This window comes from Rhopalosiphum maidis, chromosome 2 (assembly GCF_003676215.2).
Source record: "Rhopalosiphum maidis isolate BTI-1 chromosome 2, ASM367621v3, whole genome shotgun sequence".
Taxonomy (NCBI): Eukaryota; Metazoa; Arthropoda; class Insecta; order Hemiptera; family Aphididae; genus Rhopalosiphum; species Rhopalosiphum maidis.
In genome coordinates, this window is record NC_040878.1 from 42,049,101 (window position 1) to 42,063,287 (window position 14,187).

The 14,187-nt window shown below is 28.6% G+C and overlaps 1 protein-coding gene across 1 annotated transcript in view; it reads right to left on the reverse strand.

The window, feature by feature from the left end:
• Window positions 1–7,041, reverse strand: part of LOC113554936 — a 248,619-nt gene extending 241,578 nt beyond the window's left edge. Inside the window, exon 1 of the mRNA XM_026959038.1 lies at window positions 6,791–7,041. The gene's annotated coding sequence lies outside the window, so the exon portion shown is untranslated. The remainder of the gene's footprint in view (window positions 1–6,790) is intronic.
• Window positions 7,042–14,187: the final 7,146 nt, after the last annotated feature.

Here is a 14,187-nt window from a genome sequence, read left to right on the forward strand (position 1 = left end):
ATTTTTTTTTTTCATATATATTTTTAATTGGTATATGATCAGAATATTATATTTTTTAGATTGATACATTTTTATGCCGAACGATTTTGAATTTTAGAAAAATTAAATTAATTTTAGTATAATTCTATATTTATAATATCGTGATTAAGATATTTTTTCTCGCAAAATATTATGTTCTGACGACCAGACGACGTCATTATCACAAAGACCATAAATTACATGTGTCGGCGATACGGGAAGTTTATACCGGGTGGGAATACCTTTAATACAGCCAATTTTCTAGTCTAGTGCACACGCGGCAATAGAATACAAAATATATAAATTGAGAATCGAGATGGATGATGTTCAACAGTTGACACGTGCCGTGCAGGTTCACAATAACGATCTAAATCTAAAGGTCTCGGAAATGAAATCGGTTTATACATAATATAAGTACAGTCGTCTGTTTAGATGATAATTGTATTATATGAGAGCATATGATAGTTAAAAACATACTGTATTGAATAAGCAAATAATTTCTCATCATTGGGACGAATTTAAAATAACAATTAATTTTTGGTCGTCATACAAAATCACCAATCCGAGTATTATTCGTATTTGTAACGCAACGATGATAATGTTCAAAATACGAGGTCGTGGTTGTGGCATGCGATGAATATTATTAGTGTTATTATTAATATGAGGAGTTATACCAAAGTTTCTATATAATATTCCCTCGGGAGTATATAAGCTTATACGTTTAATATTGTATGTTGTTATTTCCACCGCCGTTTCAAGTCTGATAAAGTGATAATAATGATAATAATAATAATCGTAATAATAATAATGATAATAATAATAATAATAAAAATAATAACAATAATAATAAAAATATAAATTAAAGTAACAAATATAATAATAAAAGTCAATAGTAGTGATAATAATAATAGTCATTAGTTATGATAATAATGACATTAATCCACCTGTATACATCTCTAAAACACTACAGTTTGTAAATACTACTTGATAAAGTTTTAGACGAATGATTGTGTAAGTATACTTTACGTGAACAAAAAATGGTAGATTTTTCCATCGAAAAATAATATGGAAATGAAATTGTTCTTGTTTAGAATAACTAAGTCATGTCTATGAAAGTTTGAATTAATAAATGAAAATAGATTTCTTCAAGTTAAAATTAAATTGAAATGAAGTGTAGACAAGCATATTATACTTTAGTCAATAGATCTAATTTTAAGTGCGCGACGTAATAATGTACGAAATGGTTTTCAACAATCTTTCATTAATTGTCACTATTTATTTTAGTTAAGAGAAAATAAAAAAAAATAAGCTATAAACATAAACTTTAAAAAAAAAAACTAATACGTCAATTTCAGTTTATTTAAAAAACATGAAATAGGTACTAGAGTCATATAAAATATAATAATATGGTGCATCGGTGCTATATGATAGCACTATTGATTATAAAATTTATATTATTCATATAAAATAATTTAATCATAATAAAAATAAGGACGTAAGGCACACCGTATAAGAAGATAATATTATGACCAATAAAATACCATGACATTTATTAATGGTCAAAACGAAAACACAATAGTATTGTGTATTGACATACGTCTCTATAACTATTTTAAGAATATTCTTTGTTGTGTATTAGTTTTTGAACGAGGTAGGTTCCATCATCGTTTTTATGTTTAGCGACTTTGATGTCGTTCCTTTGGAGCATTAGGAGATTATATTTTAAGGACATATTTTATTCAAACTTAAACACTTTATATATATATATATATTTCAAACACGGTCATAAGGGTATAATATGCGTACTTAATGCTTACTGCCAATAAAGTAAAAAGAAATACCTAATGGTAAAAAAAAAGTACACAAATAAATATCGTGTTAAGACTTATTGCACTTCAATAATTCCGTAGTTATATAGTCGTGTTAATATAGTCTAATAAATGACGATACTAATATGGTAATGCGTGCACTGTATAGTTAAAAGCATAGCCTTAAAATATGAGGTCGTGCAACTAGTTAATCACTGCAGCGACCGTAAATAGATAAACATTTTAGTAGGTATACATTTGTTTATTATAAAATACAATGAAACGTATTATCGTTAAAGTTATAGATGAGATAAAGTTATAAAATATGATTTTATGATTACTATAATAAATTAATATTAGAACATTGTACATTAAATAACGTAAAAAAAAAAAAAATAATGTTTTTAATTCAAAATTTGAAACCATTGTATTACAATGAATAGTTCTTAGATTTTAGAATGATTATACAATAATTTATTATATTAGTTTAGAACTTTACCCTACGTCGTAACGATAACTTTAATATTATAATTTCAAAGAGTCAAAACGCATAGCTACCAAATCGGATAACTAGAGGTAATACAGGTAAGATTTCCGACCTAATATTTTAGGTCAGGGATCTAAAGTTTAATTCCTTGTACCAAAAAATTAAAATTAAAATAAATACAATGCCTATTTCTAAATTAATCTAACATTTTTATTAATAATGGTTTTAAACTTATTCATATAGGTATTCATGAAATTAACACTGTTAAAATTTTGTATAGGAAAATATTTACAATATTTAAACTTCTTTAATATAAATAATTATGAATATATAACATTTTATAATAAAATATTTACAAATAAAATATATTTAACATGATATATTAGGTATGAATACATTTTAAATTATTACATTAATGACTATAATTGGCCAATATACAAAAAATGATGAATTATTAACTATGGACACTATTCTTATTAAATGAGCAATTTTTGCAAAATTTTGACTTGCTAATTATTTTTTACTGATATGTAAAATGACTCTTAAAGTCTGGTGTGTGTTACTTGGACGAATGCCGTTCTAACAAACCAAACGGATAATATTATTATTAAAATTATTTATTTATTTTTTTTTTTTTTATAATATTATAAATCCGTAAAATGTACTCTGCGAGTCGAAAATATTATAATATAATAGCATAATGATCGTATTCTAACATTTTCTATTATTATTATTATTATAGGCACAATATGCAAATATCCACGACATGTTTTGAGAAGTTAAAAATCGATTCTATCAATATCAATCAGTTACCTTTCCTATGACGTACAATTTACAGTTCCCCTGGGAGTGTCGAGTATTGGTGTGATACCACGGGTGGGCCACCGTGTTTTGACGTTTTTCTACGATATGGATGATACAGAAAACCGGGAAAACACGGTGGCCCACTCAGTATAGTTTTATAATTCGTTTTTGTTTTGTTTTTTATGCAGAAGCGGAGACAGTGGCAGATGTAATTAATATTTTCGTAGGTTACAGTTATACTGTACAGTCTTAGATTATTATTATTATTATATTATTTTATTATAATTTACTACAGACTAAAATATTATAGTTTCGACTAATTTTGAATTGAATTATTTTGTAAAACGTTTAATTAACTATTTATGAATAGCTAATTTGGGTTATAACGCGTCTATAATAAAACGAGAAAAAGGCATACAAAGATAGCTAAAATGGAGGATGATTTTTTTTTTTTTACCTTTGACGTTTCAATTTCAATCCATAGTATAATATTATGTTCAAATATTACATAATATATCCAACAGGTAGGAAAGGTTAGGTTGGTGATGTCATAAATATATAAGCTATGGATAGGGATCCAAGAACAGTTTAAAACCGCAGCTTATGTAACTTATATATGCATAAAGTACACATATTATAGTATATATAATGTGGGGAGCCAATAGTTATACTTATATACTAGGTCCTTGTATTGTACATGAACGGCACGTATTTTCTATGAGCTGGTATTTCACAGTAATATTTTCACAGGCGCCCTTAGCGTAGATAAAATAATAATATGCACAGATATGGGATATCGTGTTCCGTAGTAGTTAATATAATATTAAATAAATTGCAACAAAACCATTACGTCCAATATCATATTATTACATCGCGCCTAAAAGGTTAGTCTGTTGTTTTATTAATAAAAGAGTAAATATGAACACGAATATATACATATTATAGGTAAAATTCACAAAGATAAATTAAGTTCATCTGAATACGAATTAAATTGTTAAAGAACTAAAGATAAAAATAATTCATAAATTGTCTAAAAAAAATAGTTAGTTGAAAACATTTTTAAGCAAAAATTTTAACATTTATATAAAAAAAAAAAAAATTAAATACCTTATAGACGCTCGACGCTCAATAACACCATAATATGGTAGGCATATATAAAATATCATCAAAAACATGCTTCTTCTATTTTCTTAAGAATTTATTAAATACACAAAACTATAAAAGTCATAATTCAAACGAGTTGCAAGTTGTTTAGTTTATAGAATTCAAAGTATTTAAAGGGCGGAATTATAGTGGACCAACATTTTGCAAGGTACCTCCACACGGCTCCCCATTTCTTTCCGTCCATAAAAACTTTAAAGACTTATAAAGTTATAGCGCTAATATTAACTACTCGTACAAAATCAATTTTTGTATAGGTATTGAAGTTTTCATAAAATACTTTGCTTAAAATATTTTTTTTAAACATAATTAGTTTTCAGGCCATCTGTTACAAAACTGAATTATGAGCTTAATTGTTAAAATAAATAATTTGACATTAAATTTAGTATCAATAATATTATTTAAAAAAAAAAAAACACTAAGATTTTCAAGATAATGATCGTTTATTATACAATTAATCATCCTAAATCCATATGTACGATAGCGAACAGTCCGATATATAGTAAATCAGTAGACACATACCAATATGTATTTTTTTTTCAACTATGAAGTACTTTTTACTTTTGCTTGTTAATTATAATATATAAAACTATATATTATACATTATACGTAGTATAACTATATATTATAGATTATTAAAAATTGTATTTGTGTATGTTACAGTTATATGAATTAATTAAATATGATTCTCTATTCTACAATACTGATCCTCAGTAAAAATATATTATATGAAATAAGAAATATTGCCATAGTATATTATTCTATAGAGTATATTACGAATACCTATAATATAATGATAATATTATGTAAATGTAAAAAAAAAAAACAAATAATATCAATCATCGCGTTTAATAAATAGGTACTTAATACTATTTTGTAATTATTAAATATTTGTCAATAATAATAACACGTAACAACAATATATATATATATATATATATATATATATATATACAATATACATGTTGCGAAAAAAAAAATCAATAAAATGGTTTTTTATTTTAATTAAATAAACCAGATTTTTTTTTAAATATGTATTTATATTTTAAACGAGGGTGAACAAATATACATATATATTGAAAGTGATTTATAAATACGGGTATGTATAATATTATATATACTTTTTTTTTTTTGTTACACGGGTAAGCCCGAGGGTCGTTTTAATAAATTGAAGATTTATTTACTTTGTTATAGCAGGCGATTATTTTAAAAGTGAAAATATTAAAGTGTGTTGATTAAAAAGCCAGGTCTGAATATATTACGTACATGTATGTTTTCAATTTCAGAGTTATTTTGAATTTTAAACGTGGTATGTGTGCTATTCACTAAAATTGAACACTAAAGTGTAAAGGTACTGTACTTCTAAGGTTTCATCTTTTTCCTTTCAAAGTATAAAGGGTTGGATTTTGTAATTTTGAAATAAAAAATAAACACCACCTACATGAAATTTCCTATCTTTTGAGGTGAAATATAAAAAGATCAGGGTACGGAAACAGTGTAAGTCTCAACGAGGATCAAAAGGAAATGAAGCTGACATAAAATGAAATAACTGCTTTTTCAATCTTCCTGGAATCTAAGATAATAGTTTTAAATTACATTGTCTTGAGTTTTTCTCTAATAAAGTTTACTATATTTTAACTAAAAATGTGTATCAATAATATCAATTTGTTTATCGTTGTCATATTGTGATCATCTTACTCTAACACTATTTATTTTTCAATTAGAATAAAAAAATTAAGCTCGTTAAAGAACATAATACAAAAATATATAAACATAATAAAATGAAAATACAGCTTTTGAATAATAATAATATGTGACTATTAAATTATAATAAAAATATATTTAATTTCAGTTTAAAAATAAAAAACTTGTAACACTCTAATTCAAAACATATTGCGGAACAAGGCATTTTTTTTAATGACATATTTAATTTCATTGGTTGTCATTTTTAAAGTCAGTTTATGTATAGATTATTATATAAAAAATTCTAGGTAGGTATCCTATATAAATATTTAAATGTTAACATAGAATGTATACAGTATAAACTACATCGATTTAGTTTATATATAGTATATAAGATTTTTTTTAGAGAGGTTTTTAAGCAGTTTTCGGAAATCAAAAATTGTTTTCGAGTAAATCAAAGTAAGAACATTTATTATTATTTTTTTTTTTCAGTTTATTCATATTTATCTATAATTTTTTTTTTTAATGTTGTAAAAAAATGTCGGTATATATACAAGGACATCAAACCTTTCTGCCCAGTATTAAACTCAAACTCCAGTGAGGAGACATTAAAAAGATTTATAAAATATATTTGAATAAATCGGCCTCATTTTTTGTTATTTCATTTTTTTTTCTATCAGACGAAACACGAGAAACGCATTAAAGCCCTCGCATACTCACTAAACAAAAAGAGAGAGAGAAAATCGAAAAAGTGAGACACAGAGAGAGAGAAAGAGAGAGAGTGAATTTTATTCAAATCGACTATATTACATAGTAATATTTCACTTACCTTAAAATTATTTTTCCGTTCACACACGTGCAGCGGCAGTGGGGCTTTCGAATCGGACGGCGTACACAATCGTTTTCAACGACGACAGCGACGACGACCGCGTCAACCGAGACAGCGAGCAGCGATAGCACCACCACCACCGGCAGCAGCAGCACCAGCACCAGCACACCACCAGCACACCACCAGCAGCAGCAGCAACAGCCGGCCGTGTTTGGTGGACGCACGCGGAACACACGACGGCGGGACACGACGGGACGACGTCATTTCCCGGAGAGAGCACTTTCGGCACGCGCATTCCCGTCGGCGCTTTCCGGAGACCGATTCGCCGCCGTCGCCGCCACCACCGCCGGCGCGTACAACAACAAATCACCGGCACCCCACTACCACCGCCACCGCCACCAACAGCACCACTCGCTGTTCCACGCACCCACCAATACCGCCGTACCCTTCCCGCATCGAGACCCAAACCACCCTCACGGCCGACCATCACTCCGGCCCCACCGACCCACGAGCCCCGGCCACATCACTCCGCGCCGCTAGAGTCATCGAGTCGACTGCGTCGCTGCCGCCGCAGGTGCGTGGTACAAAGGTTTTGATGTGGAGCGGGGTGGGGACCGGGGGGGGATATAGTATTGCTGTAATATACCCCCTACCTATGCATAATATAATTACGCGGTGGTAATATCATTGCGAGTGAAACGTCAAACGGTCGTGTTTGTATCAGTGACGATAAGGAACGGATAGTCTTTGATAGATAAGTCCGAACGAGATGGAGCGGAAACTCACGAACCGCGGCCGGAGGGACGTGTAGAGTTTGAGTTCTAAACGCCACGCGCGCGGATCTAGTCGCACGGAGACGGGATTAGAGTCACGAGCGTCGTCGATTTTAAGGGGCAAAGCACATCCGGCCGTGCTGGTAGGAAAAAAACGAATCGTTAGATTGCGACCCTTTTGAACCAATTATTTACACGGGAAAATCGTCGGTTTAAATAAATATTCATGATATTTAGTGTCATTCGTTAGCTATTTTATATATATATAAGTAGGTAATCCTTGGATCGTTATAAAACATTGTTACGCAGTGTTTGAGTGCAGTAAAATACTTAATTATTTTATCCCAATATAAGAGGTACTGACGGAAAATAAGAAAAATGATCGTGAAACTATAATATCACTATTGGAGCTATTCGATTTATATACTATACAGCAGGGGTGGCCAACCGGTCGATCGCCGATCTTCATCTTGATCCCGAGATGAATTTGAGTCGATCGCGACTCTTTCGCATTATATTTAGAAAAAAATCAATAAACAAGCATGAAAAACGAGATCATACTATACATATATCGAATAAAAGACGTGTAACACGAATGTACATATTATAATATATTTTTTGTTTTTAACAACCTGTTTTTTTTTTTTTTTTTGGTCGATCGCGACAACCTAGCAAGTCTATTAAAGTTGGCCACCCCTGCTATACGGAACCGAAGATACTCAATAATAAAACGTTTTACATTTAGTGTTGTTTCCTCTTACACTTCACCCTGCAATAATAATATAATGACGCTGTAAGTCTAGTTTACTCGATACACATCCGATAATATATTTACGTATTATAGCCTTATAGGTAATATAATATGATGATCATATTTTACGAATAATACGAAACAGCGATAATGTACGAACATTATATTTTTATAATATACAAAAACTATAATATATTTATTGAATTTTATACGTCCTGTGACTATTTTCTTTGAATTATCATTAAACTCACATAATATAGACACATTGTAATATGGAAACACGACGAAAATAAAACCGTAAATCAACGTCGTAAAAGCGTATACAATTTTCATTTGGTACTTCTACGGTAGAAAGATACAAAATAATATAGGCAAATAATGTGATGATAACGTGTGTTCCCGTATCGGGAAACGAGTGGTGTGGTTCGGATCGCCGGACGATGTATAAATTCTTGTTAAAGACTTATTTCACCGAAACGTCGTTTTTCACGTCACTACATATTATTAAGCATATTAAGCGCACTCGCGGACGGCTGTAAGATGAACCCCGAGAGAACTTCGCTACGCGTTATTGTTGTAAGACCGATGACCATGAGAAAGTATAATGGTTAACCGCCTGTTGCGGCCTGCGGGTAAACTGTATACACTATGCACCATAGCCAAAATGTACAACAATATGGATGGAGGTCGTCTCGACCAAGCTTACTTACGACCGTGGTCGCTGGCGTACGAAGATGTCGAGTGTGTAGAAACTCTTTATGTGCTCGTGATAACGAGAGGACGTGCGCGGAAAGTTGTCACCGACATGTGCGGCGAGAAATGCGGTGATTCAAAAGTAGCTAGAAATATAAAAAAATATATGGTACACAATATGTTATGTATTATGCCATATTTATTTATATTTTTAAATATTGAGATAAACGTTGTTCTTTTAGACTCTTAGCGGAGCTATGAATTTAACGGTTTAACGATTATTTAGGTTTATTTGCATCCGCGAATCAAGGTCGAAAATTGAATCTATTCACTGCTCATAAGTTGTTTTCAGCGGAAATCTAAAGTTATTTTTTTACTTTAAGTTATAACTTTGACGATATTCGTCAAAATGTTGAAAATTTGCAAAAATAACGTAAAGTTAAAAATGTATAAAATTTTCAATATTTAACTCTGCTAATAAGTTTCTCATAACTTCCTAACTTTGTTTTATTAATTTAAAAAAAGTTTTGCTTAATGCATCATACATTTTTTATGAGTAATTGAATTTTAAATGTTGATAAAATTTAAATATTGTGGATACAAACACATATTTTATTTAAACGATTTTTTATAATTTGTAAGGTATGATTAAAAACACATTAATCGACATTTATTTTTTGCTGTTTAGATTAATTTTAAGCTATTTATTTATTTATATTTATATTGAAAGTTTCGATTTTTTATTTAAGTGTTGATAAAAATGTTTAGAGTGTACCAAAAAGCTTAAATATGTTATAAAATATCCCAAATATGTTTTTCTTACGGCCATATAAAAATATAGAAAAAACATATTATTATGCTTGCTTTTTTATAAACGTATATGCATTTTTCACTTTGATAAAATTCATAAAACTCACAAAAATGTTCAAATTATATATTATATTGATAGCTTACAGGCCTAGTATAATATGTCACAAATACCAACATTTTCAGGAGAGCTATTAAAAGTTTTATTATTTTATTTCAAATAATTTTAGTTTTTTTTTAACTTTTGTGTAAACTTGATATAGTGTATAATTTACACTATAACATTAATAGCTTAACTTCACTAAAACTCTATATTTTTTTTTAAAGTAATTTTTGTGTGGAACTAGATTGGACTTATTATGGTACTGTACATTACAAATGAAAATAGTTATTACATAATATATCTTGTTACGGACATTCAAGTATTTATCAATTTTGCCAAACTTACTGTGTTCGAACATGTTACATTTATCCACTTAAAATAAGCAGAATTGTTATATATATTTCAAATAATTGTATGTCACACTTTTTTTGAATTTTTATAAATGTTATGGATTCAAAAATATTATTAGCTCGTATAATGTAAATTATGATTATGTAAAAGTAACACAAATCTAATAATTATGGACACTTGGAATTTGACAGGATCGTAAAGACCATTTAGTTTTCTGGATTGGACATATAAAACCAATTTTTGAAAAAGTGGATATATTATATTTGGCTTTTAATCCGTCGATATTTTAATTAAAATGTATAAAATCTTAAACTTTAAAAATCAAGACTTAAAAATGTTATATAAGGTTTTAAATAAGTTTTTATTACAGCAATCTAAATAATATATTTAACGTACAATGTAAATATTAGGCACAATTTATTTTTATAGAATTTTCAAGTTGAATTTCGTGGTATTTAAAAAAATATATATTTCATTGGAACCTGCAACATTTTTGCCATTACACAATATATTATTTTATACAATACACGGATTGACATTTTCAAAATATTTAAGCTTATTTTAAGCGTAAAAAGTTTGCGGAATTCAAAAAAAAATGTGTGTGTTAATATTATTTATTAATTATAATACGCATGTCCAATCATCGTCCTAGTTTTTGGTTAATTATAGTTAACGATTCAAACCAATAACTAGCTACAATAATCTGTGAAACTACTAATTACCTTTTAATAAAAAGATTACAAGATAACAGTTGAGTGATAGATGGAATTGGAACTGAATGTATTATAATATTATCTCTGTAAATATAAACGGGAATAATTTGCATTGGATCCTAATGATATTTAATCACTTGTACAGCAGTGGACCATTTAAGCGATTGAAAGTATTCATAACTAATTACAAAAAATAAAAAAATATGCATGTATATAATAATATTCAAATAACAATTTTTTAATACTGTGATAATGTAATACCAACTATAAAAGGTTGTTTTGAATTTTCAACATTGTATGTAAAATGGTGACAACGTACAGATCAAACCCAAATCAACGAAAATAAAATCAAATAAAGGATATGTTATCGTTAATATTGAAATAATATGATGATTAAAACTAAACGACATGATATAATTATTAATATATTTATAGAGTTTAAAAGAGTTTATATAAATTATTAAATGAAACGCGAGATAAAATAAACCAAAAATAATACTTCGTTGAATTTAAAAATAAAAAACTATTAATATACAGTGTCCAGTAATAAGCAGTAAGTTAATAATTTAATACTAGCATTAATTTTCAACTATTATATTTTTTTTTTCAATAACCAAGCTTATCTCATGTATTCCATAATGTAAAAAGGTAAAACTTTTTAATAAAAAATAATTAACAATAGTGAAATATTAAAAACTAATGACGAAACAAAATAATATATAACATAGCACGTCGTAGTATATATTTTGTCGAGACTCGAGAGAATTATCAGATAAAACTTTCAAACTTAAATTAATAAAACAAACTATTGGAGATTAAGTAATATCGGAGAAGAAAAAATATTATGTAAATATTGGGTTACGAGTTGCAATTAAAGTGATTTTAAATTGAAAATAATGATTATCTTTTTTGGTAAAAGATTCCTTATCATTAAAATACGTTCAAAGTGGCTTGAGAATACAAACATACGCGAAATTAAATTGTTTGCTTGTAGAAGTACTGTATAAGACGCGTATTTATGTACGGTATAGTGTATGTATAAGGTATCAGCGGTGCGACGGTGTAATGGATTTTGATGAAATTCGATCAAAACGAGGAATAATTCAGTAAACTGGCGCAAGGTGGAGTGAAACGATGTCGATTTATATTTACGATTCAATTACTTTATACATTGGCTAGTAATATTATATTGTATGCTCTGGTTAGTAAAAGCTATAACATATACACTTCACACATAGGTATAATATAGATATATCAATTAATGCTTATTCCTGTTGCAAGTTTAAAGTAACTGTTACATTTCTAACATTTGTTGAACTTATATAAACTAAGATAGCTTAACAATTACAATATTATAAAGTACAACATTTATTAATCAAGAGTTTATTGTATGATGGTCATTAATTAAAGCTGGCAATGAAACGAAGTTAGAATATATTAAATATTAATGAGGGCATGATAGGTAGTTGAGTAGACACGGTTATATGAGGACAAGTTTAACGAAAATGATTAAGGAGAAATAGAGTCTTTGGCGATGAGAGCGTTAATAACTGAAGAAAAACATGTACTTAATGGAGCGATTAATGAGTTTAAAATTTGAATATAAATTCATTTTGACAAAGTTAACGAAATATGTTTAGTGGGAGCGTTATGAGTAGTGATGGCTTTTACAAAGGTTTTGGTTTTTGGTTGAGACTGTGATTCTGGTACCTTGCACTATATGAAGCTTTTTGAAAGATTCGTTTAGCAAAAATAAGCATCATTTGAAGTTGGTGACTTAGCCCTTTGAATAAAGAGCACATTTGGCTGGATTGTTTTTACGTGTCGATGTTACAATAATTTTGTTGGTGGCAGAGAAATTGACAGTTATGACATTGCGGTGAGCTACGTCTCTTAATATATGGATTCTTAATTACCACTTGGTATTGAATAATGATGTATAATTATGAATAGTTATTATTTTCATTTGGCAGGACATCCAAAAAAAATAATGGAAGGCCACGTTTGTTCTTTGGCGTTGAAAAAAATATTGTCGTGATTTTCTAGTACAATCAGAGCAGAAGAGATATCGGTACTTAAGTAGAAAAATGTAGATTTTTAATTAAAATCTTATATGGTCAAAGGCAGCGAGAGGAAAAAGAATAGAAACTGACGCTAGTTTCCTGTAGAAATAGATGATTAAGAATTTTATTGAACCAATCTGGAAGTTGTGCAATGAAGTAAGAAAGCGTTAACTTGCAAGTATAACCATTAGGCTAGTTAGAACGACATTGAAAGCAGAGTAATTTAAAATATTTTTTATTTAGGGCGGTGGACCCGGATGAATCACGTACTAAACTGGAAGAGACGGGTTTGTGAGATTGTTAGAAGAGTTGATTGAAGATGTAGTAAATACATTATCAATAGTATTATTATTGGCGAGTAAGGTGAACTGATATTTGGCGAAAAGAAAGTTTTTGATTTTTTATCGCCATGACTAGGTGGCCTAGCCAAACTTGACAAGTTACGTTTAGTACGATTGAGTAAATTTGCCGAAACATAGTCCTTTATCTGACATTTGTTCGAATATATTATTAATTATAGGAACACAAATAATATTGATCATAACAGATTAACGAGCGCACTGCAGCGATAGAGGACCAAAAACAAAACAACGTAGATATATTCATGCTGAAGTTAAAACTTTACAAGTAATAAAACTATGCGATACCATTCTATTACTCATCATTTGTACTTAATTTAATTTATGTACCACAATCCACAATACATTATTTCAGGTTTAATGCTTTCAAATTTTTATACATTTCGACTAATAATAATAATACTAAAAATAATATACTTACAGTATATTATGCCAAGTGAACATCATTTTGTATCGTGCCAAATGCGTGTTTAGTGTAGACATTCTAAAGATGTATTCTACTGAATTGTGTTTATAAACATTATACAAATATTTATTTTTTTTTACCTATTTTTATTTACATCTTGTGTATACAAGTTTTTCAATGAAGTAAATAGTATGTTTTAAAAACTTGATTTTATTGACTGAAATAAGGAATATACTTGTGTTCTATATACGATGAAGTATAACAATTTAAAAATAAATTATTAATAAGTTTTAAAATAATTATTTTTAATAAATATTAATTTGTATATTTGTCAGTTTAACCGTTAAAAGAATAAATGTATTTTTTGTTACCGGGCAA